The sequence below is a fragment of the Mus caroli genome, chromosome 4 (assembly GCF_900094665.2).
Source record: "Mus caroli chromosome 4, CAROLI_EIJ_v1.1, whole genome shotgun sequence".
NCBI lineage: Eukaryota > Metazoa > Chordata > Mammalia > Rodentia > Muridae > Mus > Mus caroli.
The window spans coordinates 47,559,211-47,578,687 of record NC_034573.1 but is presented as its reverse complement, the minus strand read 5'-3'; the positions used below and the strand labels follow the sequence as shown (position 1 = coordinate 47,578,687).

Below are 19,477 nucleotides of genomic sequence, written 5' to 3'. Positions count from 1 at the left end.
AAATATTCCTTTTTGAGAGGCCCAAAAACCATATGACAGCCACCGACCCAGGGTCTGGTGAGGGCAACTCTTCCTCTTCCGTAGACACCAATCATTGTGTTGTATACTTACGTAGCCAGAAGAGACAGTATCCTTCTCTGTGTTTTTCAATAAGCATATTAATATCACCAATGAAAGCATTCTAACACATGTTGCTGTTACCTCCTGAAGTCCCAACTCTAGTTGTCAGTAACGTAGAAGACAAAATCTCAACACCCAAACTGTGGGAGGAGGGCACAAACACCCAGTCCATGGCAGGTTCCTTCATGGCCAATGTCCTTAAAAAACATGTTCTTCGTCTCATCCAAAATGATCTTCTCTCCAGACATAATCTAAAACAGGCTGGTGAGACACACAGTGTAAGGTGACCTCAAGTTGTTTTCTATTTTCAAGATGACTAGAGCCTTTTCTTAAAGTATAAGAGGAATAATATGGGGTAGCTATTAAAAGCATAGGATTCTAATGCCTGGGTCTATATCATTAGTTATAGTTTCACTCCAAATTGTGAAACCTTGGAGTTATTTAACCTATTTATGCTTAAGGGTATATGTGTGGTGTGTGTGTGTGTATACACACACACACACCACACATATACACACATATTCATACCACATATACACATACCACACACATCACACACCACACATACACATACTACACACACAAACTACATATACACACCATACACACACCACACACACATGTCCCATCATAGCAGAGAGGCATTAAGAGCTGCACTAGTTCAGTCCAAAGGTCTGAGCTTATAGCATGTTTTGTTTAAATTATGGAAGGTTGGAAAGCAAAGAAATTAAACTGGAACCAGAAGATGGTTATCATCTTCAATCCACCCCCATGACTTATTTCTGCTAGGCCACAGCATCAAAGTTTCTTCTACCTCCCAAAACCACACTACCAGCTACGGACCAAATTTCAAACACATGAGCCCATGGAGAATAAGTCATAGTCAAACAGTAACAATTTATTCCTGGACTATCATGAGCTAACAGACACGTTGTGATTCAAAATGCATTTGATTCTGCTTCAAACAAAACCACAGTCTTGCCTGTCCCAACACTGTTCAAATATCCATAGTCTATTCTGAGACTCAAGGTACTATCTTACCTATGAAATATTAAAAATAAATAAATGGATGGATAGAAAAAGAAAAAAGAAAGAAAATGGAGAGAGAGAAGGAAGGAAGAAAAGAAGGAAGCAATAAATAAATAAATAAATAAATAAATAAATTTGAAATTCCTGGCGCCAGAGAGATGGCTTCATGGTGAAAAGCACTTGCTGGTCTTGCCGAGGGCCTGAGTTTATTCCCCAGCATCCACATCAGACAGCTCACAACCATGTGTGACTCCAGCTTCAGAGAACCCAATACCTCATTCTGGTCTGAATGGGAATCTGCACATACATGCACATATAGTTACATAGACTTATACACATAAATAAGTAATAAACAGAAAATTTAAAATATAAAAGTGAATTCTTATATAAAAAGTTACATCCTTCTGATACACAGTGGTACAATAGGTTAAAATTCCTATTTTAACAAAGAGAAACAGGAAGAAAGCAGGGAAACATTGGATGAAAGCAAAACTAAAACCCAAATCCTATCGTTCCATGTCCGGTATATGGAGCTCACGCCATCTGAAGCACGTGGGCCTCCACCTTGGTCTGTTCACTTCGTAAGCACAGGCTCTCCTTGGCAGACATTCCATGATCCTCATGTCTCTGACACTCTGGGGTCTCCCGTTGCACCTTATTCATGCTTTACGTACATAGATTTATACAGGCCTGCCTCAAGAGGACAACAGTCCTGAGAATCTAACCATACTACACATTGCCTGGTCTCATGAGCTTTTCTTCCTGCCAGCCTCCATGACCCCAAATTCTTGCAGTTTGCATGCCTACAAAACCACTGTGAAGATAATTCCATGTTTCATTGCAAGCTCAAGATGTAGTCTTGGTGTCTGAATAAAAACACTTCCCCGGGTGTCCCTTTTCCTTGAGGTTCTATACTCTTTTTGTTTGCTTGTTTTGTTGCTATTATTGTTGGTGTTTTATTGTTTTATTTTTGCTTTTTATTGGTTCTTTGTGAATCTCATACCATATACCCCAATCCCACTTATCTCTCCCTCCTTTCATACCTGCCTTCCACCCTTTCAATCTTCAGACAGACAGACAGACAGACACACACACACACACACACACACACACACTCCCTTCAGAGAAAAAAATTTCATTGTGGAATCTGTAGTGTGTCCCAGTGTGTCCCAGTATATGCAAATGTTCATTGCAATGACTTGTTAGTCTGGTATGAAGCCCCTGGATTCTGCTACTCTAGGAATACTGGAACCTAACTGGGACTCCTCTCAGATATCCTGATGTTGCCCTGTGTCATGGAGATCCTGCAGTTTTGAATCTGTAGGACTAGCCTCTTTATATACCTACAATAGTTCTTTGATGCAATAGATGTTGAAGTGGGCCAGCTCAAAGCCCTGGGTCTAAGCCAGAGAGATCTTCTTGTTAACCAGCCCACTGGCTTTTCCACTGTCAGGGCCAGCAAGGTATGGGTCCACTCTCTCTAGTGTTGCAGTCAGTGAGGGACAGGAATGGTTCTCCCCTTCTTATGACCCCAGAACCATCTGCCCTGCCTGCTATATATGGAGGGAGGAGAGGAAGGCATCTTTCCCTCATCTGCACCACCATACACCGGACAAGAGACAGGGACAGATCTCCTGAGTCCATGCCCTTGGGGTCAACTCATCTGCAACCCCTACATCAAGGGCCAGCTCTGCTGTGCTGTCCTAGTGAGGTACAGGGCCAGCTCTCCTAAGTACTGCAGCAGGTAAGGGCCAAAGACAGCTCTCCTGTTCTCATGACCTCAAGGCCAGTTCACCTACCTATTGTAGGTACCAAGGGTTGAGGGTTGAGGAGGGCATCTTTCTCTTGCCCATATTACAACACAGCAGACAAGTTGTGGGGCCTGCTCTCCCACACTCAAACTCTCAGGGTCAGTTCACAAGTGCCCCTCACCATCAGTGTCAGCTCTATTGTGCTGCCCAGGACAGGTGTGGGGCATGCTCTGCCAAGTGCTGCAGCAAGTAAGGGTCAGGGACAGGTCTCATGAGCTGTCAGGGCCAGCTCTCCTACCTGCTGATGGTGACTAGGGAAAAGGGATGAAAGGGATCACTCCCAAAACAATACCACTACACAGTAGACAGAGCCAGAGCCATCTCTGCCACACTCACACCCTCAAGACCATCTGGCCCATTTCCCTCCACCAGAATGAGCTCTACTATGCTGCTCAGGCAAGGTGCAGAGCCCACTCTCCTAAGTGCTATGGCTAGTGAGGGCTAAGGCCAGCTCTCCTGCCTGCCATAAGTACTAAGGGATGAGAGGTGGGGGATCTCTCCCTTGCCCATGTCACCACATGGCAGACAGGTGGCAGGGCCAGCTCTCCCACACTCAGGCTCTTGGGGCTGGATCACTTGCATACCTGCCTCTAGGGTTAACTCTACTGTGTGGGGCCTGGTCTCCCAAGTGCTGTAGCTGATGAGGGGATGGGACAGCTCTATTGCTATCATGCCCCCCAGGGCCAGCTCTTCCAGAATGCCCAGGTAAAGGATGGGGCCAGTTCTGTATACCCCTCAGACATAAACATGCCCCCAGGCTGGTAACCCAGAACAGCCATGTCTGCCTGGCCTTTGGTGAAAACAGACCCTTGGCAGCTAACTCAGATATGATACATAGTGGCAGTATAGGCCAGGACCCCACCATGGTCCCAAGTGACATCACATCATGCTGTTCCTCACTACCCTCAAGTCTTTAGTTCTGCTTCTCTTCATTGTGCCCACAGCCATCTGTTTCTCTTTCTCCTCTATTCCTTCACCATGTACTTGTTCCTCTTAGTGGTGCATGGGGTCTTTGTGTGCCTGGCATCATCTCAGAAGTATTTTCAGGAGTGCAACGCCCTAGTCATGCATTATGGCACTGGGCAGAGGTTATCTCAGTCATGGATTGCCTCCCCTAGACCTGGGCATCACTGGACTGGTGGACATCTCAAGCTAGCTCACAGTCCAGGCCCCCTGACATTCATCTTGTGGTCATCTCAGGCTCACTCCTTGCCCAGAGCTGCCTGAGTGGCCCCATTTGAGGACCATCTATCTTAGGCTCACTCCCACCAGAGGTCCGAGGTCCAAGGAAGGGTTCTTCCAGTTTCTGGCTCCCTGCCCTGCCCTGCCCTGCCCTGCACTGCACTGCACTGCCCTGGGAACCTGTAAAGTTCTGCATAGTGGTAGACTGGTAGTCATCTCAGGCTTGCTCTTTTTTCAGGGATGTTAGGCTACTAATCATTCAGATGTTCACAGGTCAGAACAGTTGGTGTAGACATAGTCTCTCTCCTCTCTGAAGCACCTCTCATCTACTGAAGCACAATGTTTCAATTGCCATGCCTCTAGGACCAAGAAGTGTCTCTATTCTTAAGTACATTCTTTTTAAATGAAAGTTTCTTGGGTGAATGTTTGGTTTTATAACTTGGAGGTTTTGATAGATATTCACCTCAAGATACCATTTTATATTGTCCTAGTGCAAAGTGTACTATTTCTCAATGGTGCTGATGGTTTCAATGATGATAATCATTTTTAAGAATTATAAATTTTTCCCTGTGCAAAACTTAAACTACCTTCACACTCTTTTCCTATGTAAACCACTCATTTTTACATCTTTCTATTTGTGCCTTTTGATCACTGTTAAGTATGACTAAATGCATAAAGCAGTAACAATGCCATAATCTACATGTTCCACTATCTTGAAATTTCTCCCATCAATTAACTTAACCCATTAGTTTTCTGTTCAGTCCCACTCATACTTTGAGGACTAAGGCAAAATGTAGGTTCTTTGCCAAAATATAGTACAAAAGGCCTTTTTAGCCCAGTTCTTCACAAACTTCTTGTTCCCCTCTGAAACCTCATGCATACAGCCTTGACTGCCCATATTTTTGACAGCATTATGGTCCAACTCCCATCTGAATTGTTTGTTCAGCTCTGATGATAGCATTCTAGGGCTCCTCCATCTCATAGCAGCAAACTCTCATGTTCTCCCATAAACTATATATAAACTGCTTGGTTAGGTTTATCTCAGTCATAGACTCACAATTGTTGCTATTGACTTTGTTAGTTAATTGTGTTATCACCATGGCAAATCATATGATAGAAACAGGATAAAGGAAAGTATTTTGGTTTTGGTTTTTTGGTTTTGGTTTGTTTTTTGGCTCACAGTTTCAGGATATCTCAATCATGACAAGGACAGTATAGTATGCTACATAGCTTATTCACTTCTTTTGGTTTTTTGTTTGGTTGTTGTGGTGGTGGTAGTGGTGGTTGTTGTTGAAGACAGGTCTTCTCTGTGTAGCCCTGGTTGTCCTAGTGCTCATTTTATAGACCAGCCTGGCCTCAGCTCATAGAGATCTGTTTCCACCTCCCTGTGTGCTAGGATTAAAGGCTTGTGTCATCATGCCTGGCTTGCTTATTCATATTTTGAGGCATCAAGAAAAAGAGGATATTGTCTAGAACCAGAAGCAGAACTTACTGTCAAAGCCCATCTCCAGTAACCTCCCTATACAAGGAAGACCACACTCCCAAAAGTTCCATAACTTCCAAAACCAGTGACAAGAGCTAGAGGTAAATGCCTGTGGAAGACATCTCACATTCAAATTATAACGCTGTAAGTTGGAGATAACTGCAGTCACCAAGGATATTTTGAGAAATAAATTTTATGATGCACAGGTAAGTAGCTTTCTATAAATGACTAGGAAGTAAATCTTTTAAGCATAATAGGCCATGTAGTCCCTGTGGAAACTCTGCCATTATAGCAAGAAAATATCCACAGATAATATCTAAACAAATGATGTGACTGTGTGCCAATAAAGCTTTAATTATTGAAGCAGATATCAGTCTAAGATTTCCTGGCATCAAGTAAGAGCTCAATTTTGGTATTATTGTAATAATTGAACAGCAAAAGGAACTTAACTATATCATTCTTTCACAGGAAGGTGCTCACACTCAGTGGACCTGACTACCATGCTTGTTGACTCTGCAGGATTATACATCTGTTATTTCACATGATGCATGTGTCTCCATTTATTGACTAAGCAGCATAGTACAGTGAGAAAACTCTCTGCTTCTCTAATTGGATTATCCATCACACATTTAAATTGTCTTGTTCATATGACTTAAAGAGGAACAAGTTGGCAAAAAAGCTCAGCATGTTCTGCAAAACCCAGGGCTGGAGTAATACATAGCAGGTAAAGAGTAATCACTATGATTTTCTGAAATAAGTGGCTAGCTTCATTGCTGAACATTCACTTCTAGGCGTTTACTCCCATCAAAATGATTTCTTTATATTACAGGCTGCCTTTCAAGTTTCCTTCTGCACATTCATTCAGGTGTCAGGTACTCAGTCATACTAAGAGGGCCAAGCACAGTGGCCCATGCCCTTAATCCCAGCACTGAGGAGGCAGAGGCAAGCAGATCTCTATGAGTTCTAATCTAGCCTGGTCTACATAGAGGGTTTATTCCAGCCAGTCAGAACTACATAGTGAGAATCCATCTGAATAACACTTGAAGATAAATAAATAATAATAAAATATATATCCAGAGACACAGATCAAGGCTAGATTTAAATGTTCATTGTTTGTACCAGGTTAATGACTAAGTAAAACTAATTCAAACCAAGGTAAGTCAGTGTATTTAGAGTGGAGAATGAATGAAAAATAACACATGCAAATTAGAGAACTATAGAGCAGGGATATGGCTGTCAGAAACTCAGCCTTCTCTAGTAGAGTGCGGGGTAGGAAACAGACAGACAAGGTGGCCTTCTCAGGGGTCTGCATGTACTCAGAAAAGAGTCCTCAAACTCAGAATCAGGTCCTTGTCAGTGAGGGGGACTCTTAGCACATCAAAGTGAATACTACTCCTGTTTACTGCTGAGACGAAATCATGGCACACCCTAAGTTATAAAATATTCTCCTTTTAATACTCTATTGATAGTATTACTTCTACTTTTTCTGTACACAGATGCATCCTCCTCTCAACTCAGCATCTTCTCTCAAATTTCTACATAAAAAGCACAAGCACTCATTCATTCTGTGGACTGGCTGTAGCTCTTCAATCAATATGAATCCAGCAATATGGACATTACCCATAATACCAAGTAAAATTGTACTACCAGATAGTGTAGATCTGGACATGTAATCAAAGCTACTTTGGATAGTTAGTCTTAAAATAACCAAGACCAAGATTAAGTTCCGAAGGACAGAAATGCCACTGTCTTGTTTGTCATGTTACCAGAATCACCTACAGCTTTTTAAGCGGAGAGACCAGCAGTTAACCAAGCAAGCACCACATAGCCTTTCACACCCGTCCTACAAGGGAAACTCCCTATCTCACCCAACTACACACAGCATCTCCCATTTTCCCGGTTTCTCCGGACTGAGGTTGAGAAGTTTAGTGAAGGGAGTCAAGGGTTTACACAACTCCCAAAAATAGAAAGTAAAGTTTGTGTCTCTGCACTGTTCCTGTAACTCTGGGACCCTGACCAAGTCCCCACTATTGCTTCTTCTTGCTGGTGAGCACAAATATTCTGGTATCAGTGTAGTTTTGATTAAAACAAACAAACAAACAAACAAACAAACAACAACAACAACAACAAAACCACCAAGATCCATAAGACAACAAGGAAAGAAAGAGGAAAGAAGAGTAATCGATGTACTCACCAGCAAGGATCAAAGGTGTGTAGGCAAAAGGAGCTCTACTTTTTCTTATAGATCTTTCTATCTGTGCCTGTTCCATGAAGAAGGGCTTTCCTTCCTTAGCCAATTCTTCCAAGAATCACTTTCATATACACCCACCTAGAGGTGTGTCACTCTGTTGATTCCATGGATATCAAACTGACAGCCAACATTAGCCATCATAAGACCCAAAGAAACAAATGAATCTATGCAAGGCATCAAAGAGCTTTAAGAATGAGCTTTCCCCTGTTTTCCAGAGGAATGGGTCTTCATTTTGAGCAGTATTAAGATAGTATGTGGACTGGAGAATATTGTCTTGACCTGAAAAATACAAAAATGGCTCTTCTGACATTCATGCAAGTCCCCAAAATAACAAAGTCTATTTTTCTTCACAATAACTGATCCCAATCTCTGGGGAAACTGAGGTAGCTTAGCAGGTCATTGATTCTTGTCTTCCTTCCTTCCACACAGGAAGGAAGCTTTTGTCCTTAAAGCTCTTCATCAGAATTAGACACCCTGGGTACTCTTGCTGCTGGGGTGGTAGTACCTTGACGTATTAAGGAGTGGAACGTTGACATATTAATCCTTAAGGAGCTTTAGTTACTAAAGTAGTTCACCAGAATTAAATACATTACTGAGTATTCTTTCTGCTGGTGTGGGACCTTGGCATATTGAAAAGCATGGGAGATGTCAAGTCATTTTCATTGCCGGGTCCTTAGAAGAATACAGGCAAACATCCAGGCCATAAACAAAGAGGAAGATTGGTTCAGATGCCAGGTAAGTAGCTAGACTGGATGCCAAAGAGAAATGAAATCTCCAGTGGAAGACTGTAGTTACAAATTTCTATGCCAGGGACAGAAAGACTAAGTCAACAGAAACAGTTATTCTTCTCTTTCATTGAGTTTCACAAACACCAGTGTTCCAAAGGCACCCCCATGAGTGAGTTTCCTAGTAAACACTAAGATAAAAGGTACCTTTTTACAAAACTATTTCCAAACACCATGGGAAAATTCACTGATGTACTCAAAGGGGTCTAGACATTCTCTCACAGAGACCATTTTATTCTTGTGGCTGCTGTTACAAACACAGGAGGTTAAAGGCAAACACATCTCAATATGTTCAACAACCTTCTCTTCTGGGTCTCCATGGAATTTAGATACATTTTAAGGTTCACAGCTACAACCAAAAGCTAGTTTTTGTATTAAGTCTATGACATAAATAATAAAGAGACAAAAAAAAAAAAAGCAAAGAGAATAAAAACAGGAAACTCCAAAGGACAAGCATAAGAGCTGCCCCACTGCTGTGGACATTGGGTAATTTCTCAGGGGCTCCTGGGGAAAGGAATGGAGTATACAAAGTGGGTTTACACCATGCCAGTCCCAGATGCAAATGTACGCTGTTGAAATTACCAAGGCCAGGCTGGAGGTGGGAAGGGGGATCCTATTAACTGAAGGAAGCCATTCCTCTCTTGATCTATGATAGCTATGGGCTCTGAGGTCTTTCAAAACAAAACAAAAGAAAACAAAACAAAACAAAACAGATTCTCAGGCTATTACTAAGTCGAAATGTGACACTCAAGATTCATTTATATCTGGGAATCTATCTAAGAATTACAAAATAACTCAAGTTAGAGACTTAAGTGGTAGTGTTCAGACCTATCAACAGCTTCAAAGTGCTTCCAAATGGAAGTAAACTAGCTATCTAGCAGTTTATATTCTAAACTACCACTCATCGCCAATCATTAAGGGTGCTGTAAGAAAGGGGGCTCATTTATGTGAACTTAGTAAGATATTATAACATATCCCTAGACAATCTAACAAAACATGAACAACACACACAGAAACACAATTAGAGATGAAAGAGTTTCTTTGCCACAGACCCATTAGAAAACCAGATCATCATTAGAGAATACTTGCAAATGTATACTCCAAAAAAAGCAGAAAAACAGACAAAACAGATGAGTCTCTAGGTGAATATTACCTACCAAAATTCAAGTCAGAAGATTTAAAAAAAAAAACAGACCCACTGTGTGCAATGAGATCAGGGCTGCAATCAAAAGCCTCCCTTCCAGGAAAACTCCAGGACAGGATAGATTCACAGCTGTGAATTTAGTCAGTCATGAATATCTCTGTCTTCCTGTCTAAATCTCTCCTTACTCTCTGGAATAAACCATGTACTAAGTAGTAGCTCTGTATGGGGCCATGGCCCAAGAACCTGAAAACCTGTATCTGAACAATAGTGTATTTAGAAACAGAACTTACCATCCTGGTCAAGTTATTAGCACTGTGACCCTCATGGCAATGTGATAGCATTCTCATAAAATAACCTAACAGAGAAATCTCCATCTAAGAAGCTGTTTTCTCAAAACCCATGGGACATAATAAATCTATCTGGTATCAAGTTATTAAGTTTTCAAGGGATTTGATATATGATATATAACACGCATGCTCACTTAAGCTACAGAGCTCAAATACCATGCCATATCTGTTTGACAATTCTATACCTTTGCTACTGAGCCATTCCACCAGGTCTGCAACAGTCCTGAACTCTGTGATGAATGGCTTTATTTATGATTTCACAAGAACCAGAAGCACAATCAAGCTAGCATAGGTAAAATGGGGGTTAACAAGTAAACAGTATAACTGCCTGAGGTCTCCACTAGCTGAGAGGGCATCAACATTGAACAGGAAACCATCACACCCAGTTTTCTAAGTACTGAGAACAACTAAAATTATGACCAGCATGGCATGGTAGGATATAACAGGGGGATGCTATGGAAACTAGACAACTAGAGAGTGAGGAGAGAGATGAACTAGGAATAAACCAAATTTTGTCATTAAATTTAATTCATGGGATGACCCATGAATTGTACATAACTAGTTCAAAAAATTTTTTTAAAAAGCAGCTAACATATAAGGCTTACAGATATAAAGCAGTTCTGAACTTCAACCCACCAAGGACTTCACAACCCCTAGTTAAGTCACACTATACTAATCACCACTAAAATAAAGTATAAACTAATAAGATAAATTTGAAGACAGATAAGTCATTTAGCTCAAATAAGAGAGATAAAAAAGAAAACATTGAAAAATAAGTAGGGGGCTGGAGAGATGGCTCAACAGCTAAGAGCACTGGCTGCTCTTCTGAAGGTCCTGAGTTTAATGAGATCTAATGCCCATTTCTGGATTATATATATAGATAGATAGATAGATAGATAGATAGATAGATAGATAGATAGATAGATAGATAGATATAGATATATACATATATATGAAAAACTAGGTCCTTGTTTGTAGACTTATGAACTAGAGACTTCAAAATGCTTTGCCTGGAAAAAGAATAAGACAGAAAATATTTACTGAAAAAAAAAAACTCATGCTGGGCACTATGACACACACATTTAATCTCAGCACTCATGAAAGCAGAAACAGGTGGATTGTGAGCCAGCCTGGTCTACATAGAAAGACTCACTGTCAAAATTAATTAATCAATCAGTTAGTTGATTTAAAAAAAAAACAACCAAATTTGTGAAAGGTATACAGTTACAGATTTAGAAAACTAAAGACACTTCAATGTGAGGAACTCCAGCTAAGTGCTGAGAAGCAGAGATACAAGACAGAAGTGTGAAAGCAGCTGAGGTGGCAGCACAGGGGGCATCACAGGGCAGCACAGGGGGCAGCACAGGGGGCATGATAGGGGGTGCCGCATACAGCGAAACAGCGAGGGGAATCACAAACCACAGCGGAAACAATGTAAACCAGAAAATGACAGAATATCTTTAAACTGCTGAAAAACCATGAATAAGTAGATAAATAACTGCCAACAGAGAGTGGCCATCTCTCCTGGCCTTTGTGCTTGATCTTCAGCCCACCATTTTATTGAATTATAAATGTTTTCTGAACCCTTCTTATTTCTTTCCTCCCTTATTCGGTCTTTGCTTACTTTGCTACCTTACATTTTATCTTAACTATTTATTGGTTTGAATGTACACTCTTGTGCATTTCATAACTTTATATACTTAATTTTCAGAATTTATGTGGCATTATTATAAGACAAAAGTAGAGGTAGGAAGTTAGCGGGATGGTTCAGTGGTTAAGAGCTCTGCCTTGTCTTACAGAAGACCCAGGTTTGATTCCCTATTCCCACATGGCAGCTCAGAGATGACTCTGTATTCCAGATCTGATGACCTTTTCTGGCCTCTTGGCATGCATGTGTTGTGCAGACATTCATGCGGGCAAAACACCAATATACATAAAATATGGATGTTTTCTTCAAAAAAATAATAAAATAGTGGGCTGGAGAGGTAACTCAATCAAGCACAAAGACCTGAAGTTGATCTTCCTGAAACTTCATTAGTTGTTTTCTAAAATCCAGGTACAGAGGCATGTCCTTATAACCCTAGTACAGAAAGTGGAGAGCCTACTAAACAAGTTTCAGGACAACAAGACATTCTATCTCCAAAACCAATTCTGTCTCCATATGCACACACCCACTCATACACACACACACAACACACACACACAGTTAAGCAAAGAGATCCTTGGGCCATATAGCAAATAGCCCCTTCAGTCCCCATGCCGTCCTCTCAACAGTGGACTATACTCCCAAACTGATAGCTAAAATAAACCCTTCCTCCCTGAAATTGCTTCTTGCCAGGTATTTGATCTCAGCAATGACCCCAGTCAAGGTTGGTCAGCATTTCAAAAGAAATGACTCTGGAGACTTAAGGCAGGATAATTACTTAAACCCAGGAATTCAAGTTCAGCACAGACAACACAGTAAGCCCATCTCAGGGGGGGGGAAAAAGATATGAAGTGGAATGACATAAAACTGAAGTGAAGCAGGCCAATATAGTTCACCATATTAACAGAAAAAAGAAGGGGAAAAAATGTCAAAATCCCAACTCAGTCATGAAACCTGAAAAGAAGGACCTTTGTTCTGTGTGGTAAAAGGTGTGTACGAAGCAAATCTACAGCTAAGATTGTGCTCCATGGTGAGAGCATAAGCTTCACCCTCAAGATCAGTTGGCCACACCCTGTGCACTCACCACTTCTGCTCTGAGCTCCATCATAACGGGAGGATGGGAAGCCATGGTAGCAGGACTGTTTGTATAGAAAACCTTAAAGGTGTAGGGGGTGCAGAGATTACTGGAACTAATGGGTGAGTGTAGCAAGATCTTGGGCTACTGAACTAAGCCTTCTAAAATCAAAATTACTGTATTTCATGATTTAGAGTTTGTTTGCTGTTCCTTCAGTTCATGTCAGATTCGTGTAGCAGTGTCTGGGGTGGAGAGCCTCATGCTCTCTGCTAATGAAGCTATCCTTAAGGGTTCATAAGTAGACTTAAAGGGAAACATTAATTCATCAGCAAAATCACTCTTTAAATATTTTCCTAAACCTTGAAGTCAACATCAAGAAAAATGAAATCAAAATAAAAGTTACACCAAAAAGGACAGAGCATCCCAAGGACAAATTAGAAGATTAGGTCTAAATACATAGAGAGACACACTGTGTTCTTATATTAAGAGGGTAAATGTGATTAAGATGTCTGTCTCCAAACGTGCCTGTAGTTTCAACACAAGGCCAACAACAGTTTTCACACAACCAGGTCTCCTGTCTCAGCACTCGGGAAGCGAACAGGAGGACCAAGACTTCCAGGTCGGCTTGAGCTACCTCTTGAAACCTTACATTAAAACAAAACAGAAGCATATGTACCACCCGGATTTCAGGGCTAAATTCTAAAATTTAATTCTAAAAACAGTAATCGGAACCATGTAGTAGTGAAAAAAAATAGATATGTAGATTAGTTACAGACAAACAGAAAAAAATAGGGATTCAAGAACTTGGCTCACACATATAGGCTCAGTTCATTTTTAACAGAAATGCTGAGACAATTTAATGATACAGGAAAGTTTACTCACCAGGCTGTATGGGAAACAATTAAATATCCATAAGTAGAAAATGAACGTTGATACTTGCCTATACCATGGGAAAAAAAATCAGCAAGATTGTCTAGAGCCTTTAATGTGATGCAAGCAAAATTAGTTAGGCAGAGATGGGGGTGGGGAGAAAATGTTTGCTCTCCCAGATAGCAAATAGACAGTATTTTAGACATGACACAAAACCACAGACTATTCAAAGAAGCTGGTAAACAATATTGTTTTAGTTTCATATTGACTACTGTGATAAAAATACCCTGGCAACAAGCAACTTAGGAAAGAAAAGGTTTACCTCAGCTTACAATTCCAGTTACAGACCATAGTAGAAGAATGAAGGTGCCAGCTAGTTAAGACAGCTAGCCACATGCCGGGTGGTGGTGGCGCATGCCTTTAATCCCAGCACTTGGAAGGCAGAGGCAGGTGGATTTCTGAGTTCGAGCCCAGCCTCGTCTACAAAGTGAGTTCCAGGACAGCCAGGGCTATACAGAGAAACCCTGTCTCCAAAACAACCAACCAAACAAACAAACAAACAAGACAGCTAGCCACATCATATCCACCAGTTCAGAGCAAAGGGAGAATAAACCAATCCTTGCTTGCTTGCTCTAGGCTAGCTTTCTTCTCTCTTAGTGTGTTCAGGATTCTCCTACCTAGGGAAGGATGCTACCCACAGTAGGCTAGGTTTTCCTACATCAATTGATAAGACAAAATCCCATAGACATGCCCCCAACACAACTCCAACTCTCTTCCCAGGAGATCCCAGATTATGTCAAGTTGACAGTTTAAACTATCACATGCACCTAATCAAAATTCAAAACCTTTGCTTATTAAAAAAGACCTTTAAAAATGAACAGATGACTGGCATGTCGCTCAATTGGGAGTGTGCTTGCCTAACATGTTCAAAGCCGAAGGTTCGATGCCCAACACCACATAAGCCAGGGTAGGTTCCATGGCCCATGCCTGCTTCAGCATTTGGAAGGCAGAAGCTCAAGGATAAAAAGGTCAAGGTCATCCTTGGCTACATAAAGGCCAGCCTGAGCTACATGAGAGAGACTCTCAAAAGAGAGTATTGAGTGTAAATGCTGAGACTGATTAGTGGTATAATGGGGAAAATATTTCCTGATAAGGACCAACTTTTAACGTACAAAGATCCATTATAGCATCAAAAAAGAAAAGAAATGATACAATTGAATTATGGTCAAAAAACTTGTATGGACAGTTTACAAAAGAGTATCAGTGAATGGCCAAATCGAACACAGGTAAAAGGTTGTCCAATCACAAATCCAAATTAAAACCATTTGTACTTGTCTAAGTCTTACAAAAAAGAGAGTCTGTGCCTAAATGCTGTGTGTCAACCTGGTTTCACTACATTGCAGAATATCTGTGTCCCAGACCTTCACACAGTCTATGTGGCTTTGCTACAACAAACTTCTAAAATGGAAACTATTATCCTTATTTTGTTTATGAGGGTTACTTTAGCCTAACGAGTCTAAAATCATTCTGATAATGTCTGTTTGGACTACATGCTACTCTGTCTTGTTTTATGACTTGGTGTTCATGTACAACATTATATATATATATACACACACACACACACACATATGTGTGTGTATATGTGTGTGTGCCTGTGTGTGTGTCTGTGTGTGTCTGTGTGTGTCTGTGTGTGCCTGTGTGTGTGTGCATGTATATTGAATATATATATGTATGTATATTGAAGCCATCAACAGAGGCTTCTACATGCTCCACCATGGATTAGGGGAAACTTCCTTTTACCCATGTTTCTAGGCCTGGGACAAACACCCTCTCCTGCCCTTGGATGACAGAGCTGCTGGTTCTGGAAATTGAAACCCAGACTGAGTTACACCACTGGTTTCCCTGGGTCTCTAGCTTGTCCCCCACAGATGAGGGAACTTCTAGGCATTCATAATTATATAAGCCAAATCTCATAATAAATAAATATACATATAATGTTACAAAAATAATGAATATACTCAGTGACTGAGCATGTATATGCATGTATGTGTGTACATTTATATAAAACAATGACTAAAAAAAAATTAGCTCAATCAAGGAAGCCAGGGGGCATTCTGAAAATTGAAGGACTTATCAAGCTTGTAAGTCACATACAGTCTTCAGGAACATACTTGAAGTTAGATTCCAACTGGTCAAGGATTGACTTAAAACAAAGCCTCAGATACTTGCATAGTATAGGAAAAAAAATGGACCTTACATGAAATTAGTAATCATAACACTCAAGTATAATAAATGACCAGGAAACAAAATTTCCTACAAATAAGTAAAATGTGAAAAGATGACTTACTATCAGCTGTGGCTCTCCAAATCCTATGCTGCATTGCAAGTCTGACAGGCACAGTGAAAGCCACAAGCTGCAGGAACATGCCCATCGTCTTGAGTTAGAGAAATGTAAAATTAGTGCTGCATTGCTTTACTGTTGGGTTATGGAAGAATGCAAATAAAAGTAGAGTTATTATTACAAATGTAAAGAATTTCATATCCATATGGCAAAAACTTAGAATTGAGGAAAGCATAAAGAACAGAAACAGAAATAAATGGTAGATCAATCAAACAAAGACTTCAACATTGTAATAAACCTTTTCTTATTTTTTTAATCTTTAATTATGTGGAGGTGGGTATATGTCTATGTATAGGCATGGGCTTGTGAGTGCCCAAGGAGACCACAGGTATTGAATCTGTTGGAGCCTAAGTTACAGGCACTCATGAGCCACTCAATGTGGATACTGGAAAATGAGCTCAGGTCCTCTGCAAAGGCAACATGTGCTCTTAACCACTGAGCCATCCCTCCAGCCTGTATAACGAATCTCCTAACAGTAGGTAAGAGAGTAACAGTGCTCTTAGCAAGTACACTAGTGAAAAGAATTGAAAGTTGTGGCGTTGTTTTTTTTTTTTTTAATTGTGATCAAAATCAAGAGAAAACCATACAAAAGAAGAATAGAGATCATACCATTAACATTTTTAAGACCCTGGGAAATGTATGCAACATGATGTAAAATGTTGATTTATGTTGATGACCTTCACAGTGGGTATAGAAGACAAGCAATATAAAATCAATATTTCTAAAAGCAAAGGTAAGAGCCCCAGGAGCAAGCCCATTATCCTGGGTTAGAAATATGTAAAAGTAGAACTGCCCTGTTTGTTGGGTTATGGAACAATATAATAAAAGTAGAGTTATTAGAAACATAAAGAAATGTATATCCATATAGCAAAAATAAATATAGATTTACTCATTTAGTGAGAATTTAATGCTGTAAGGGTAAACTAACTAAATAATTAAAAGACTCATTTTACTATCAAAAATTGGGGGCAGGGGCTGGAGAACTGCCTCAGCAGTTCCTGTTACTCTTGCAAAAGACTGGAATGGGTTTCCAGAGCCAACATGGGATACCTTATACCTGCTTGTAATTCAAGTTCTTGGGGCACTAGGTGCCCTCTTCTGCCTCTGTGGACATCTGCACAAATGTATACACACACACACACACACACACTATTTAAAAAGACAATTTTAAACTGGGGATAGTTTAATGTAACGGTGTGGTAACTTTCACATTTCATTCTGTACAGCCAGTTAGTGCTACTTACAATGGACAAATCAAGAAATGAAACATCACCAGGAAAGCATGCAGAGACCTCCAAAGACTTAAAAACACAGAGGGAAGGGTGGTAGACAGCAAGGCAAGAGACAGATAGGACAAAGACTTGAGGAAGAACTCCTACTTTTGCTTTGAAAAAAAAAAAAAAACTCCACCGTGTTATTCATTTTTTTCAAGCTGTAAAAATTTCCTTTTTATATTGAAATTATTATGTAAATTTTCCAATGATGAAAACCCAAATGAATCTCCAAATCAGTAGTGGTTTGCCATGGTGTCTGACTACAGCATGATGGAACTGAAACTGAATAAAGTGTGTGTGTGTGTGTGTGTGTGTGTGTGTGTGTGTGTTACTTATGTGTGTCCATATATACAGGTCCATATGCCCATGTGAGGCCAGTAGTCAATGCTAGGTGTCTTCCTCAAGCATCCTTACCTCATTTTTTTGATAAAGGATATTACTACCTGAGTTCAGAGACTGGATAGACTCTCTAGACAGCAAGTTCCTAGAATCCCCCTGTTTCTGTCACCCTCTCCAGGGATTACAGGTACCCACTGTCATGCTCATGTTCCCCATGGATACTGGGGATCTGAACACAGGTCCCATGCTCTCACAGAAGAATTTATCCATGGAGCCATCTTCTCAGCCCCTAAAATGTGTATTAAACAATAAAGAAAAGTAAGTATTTTTAATTATTAAAATACTATCTTATGTAAATTATTGGTGGAAAATTCAAGCTATAATTACAGCATACTTAGAAAATGTGGACAATGTGCTTATCGCATAAATAAAACTTACATAATGCAGCCAAATCTATAATTACAGCCAAATTCACAGCCTTAAAAACTGTGTTAAACAAAATGACTGAAACTAAAACAAGAATGCATTGAGCCATAGAAGTTAGAAATGAAACATAGCAAAATAAATCTAATAGCAAAAGAAAAGAAAGGAAAAGATTAGTTAACTTGAACACAAATATAAACATCAAAAGTAACTATAACTTAGGGCATAGGAGATGGATCACTGGATAAGAGCACAGCTACAGATGTAAGAGGACCTGAGTTCAAATCCCTAGTACTGACATTAAAAGCTCACTCAGTGTGGGCATGGCAGAGAGGCCCTCTCTACCCTATCTCCACTCCCACCCCACCCCTGTAGCAGGCTAGAGGGATTGCTGGCCCCTAGGTCATGAGAGCAGGACAGCTAGCCCTGTAGCACTTGGGAAAACGGAGCCTGAACCTTGCTTGGGCAACACAGTAGAGGTGGTAGAGCTAGTCCTGGTGGCAAAGAGAAAGATAAGCATGGGCATGAGGGTATGAGAACCAGAGAACTGGCCCAGCGCCTTGCCAGCTGCAGCACTTGTGAGCTACCTGGGGCAGTGCTCAAGAGTTCGACATGGTGGTGTGGGTGCAGGAGAACTGGTGGGCTGACCAACTCAGCTACCACCCAGGCCCAGATGCAGGGCTTTGTGTTGGCCCACCCCAGCATCTTCCCCATCTGTGAACTGCTGGAGCATGTGAAATGACCAATCCTAAAGATCCAAAGCTGCAGGATCTCCATGACACAGGGCAACAACAGGATAACCAAGAAGAGTCCAGGTGAGGACCCAGCATTGATAGTGTCGCAGAAGCCAGAGGCCTCGAACCAGACCAATGACTCGTTGCAAAGAACATTTGCAAGTAAAGCTGTGTGGACAAAAGGGTACACTGTGGGACATACTGTGACACACCACAGCTTCTATGATGAGATGTGTGTGGTTTAGTGTTTTGGATTCATCTTTTTTTTTTTTTCCTTTTGGCAGGCGAGGTTAAAATGGCAGAGAGTGGATACAAAAAAATAGGAAGATGTGTGGGATTGGGGTGCATGATGTGAAGTTCAGAAAGAAGCTATTAAAAGTTTTAAAATATTCACCCACAATGGCACATCCCTACAACTCCAGTGTCTGGGGAGGAGATGGGACGGTCCTTAGAGTTTACTGGCCAAAGTGGCAAGCTCCTATCTCAGCGAGACCTTAACTCAAAAATAAGGTTGGGATCCGGCCGGATCAGCGCCGGGGTAGCGGGAGCGCAGGGTTGCCTGAC

At 40.8% G+C, this 19,477-nt stretch overlaps 1 long non-coding RNA gene and 1 pseudogene across 2 annotated transcripts in view; both read right to left on the bottom strand.

The window, feature by feature from the left end:
* LOC115030860 overlaps positions 1 to 19,477 on the bottom strand; it is a 93,057-nt gene that overhangs the window by 21,445 nt on the left and 52,135 nt on the right. The gene's annotated exons all lie outside the window — the stretch shown is intronic.
* On the bottom strand, positions 4,382 to 4,491 carry LOC115031031 (annotated as a pseudogene).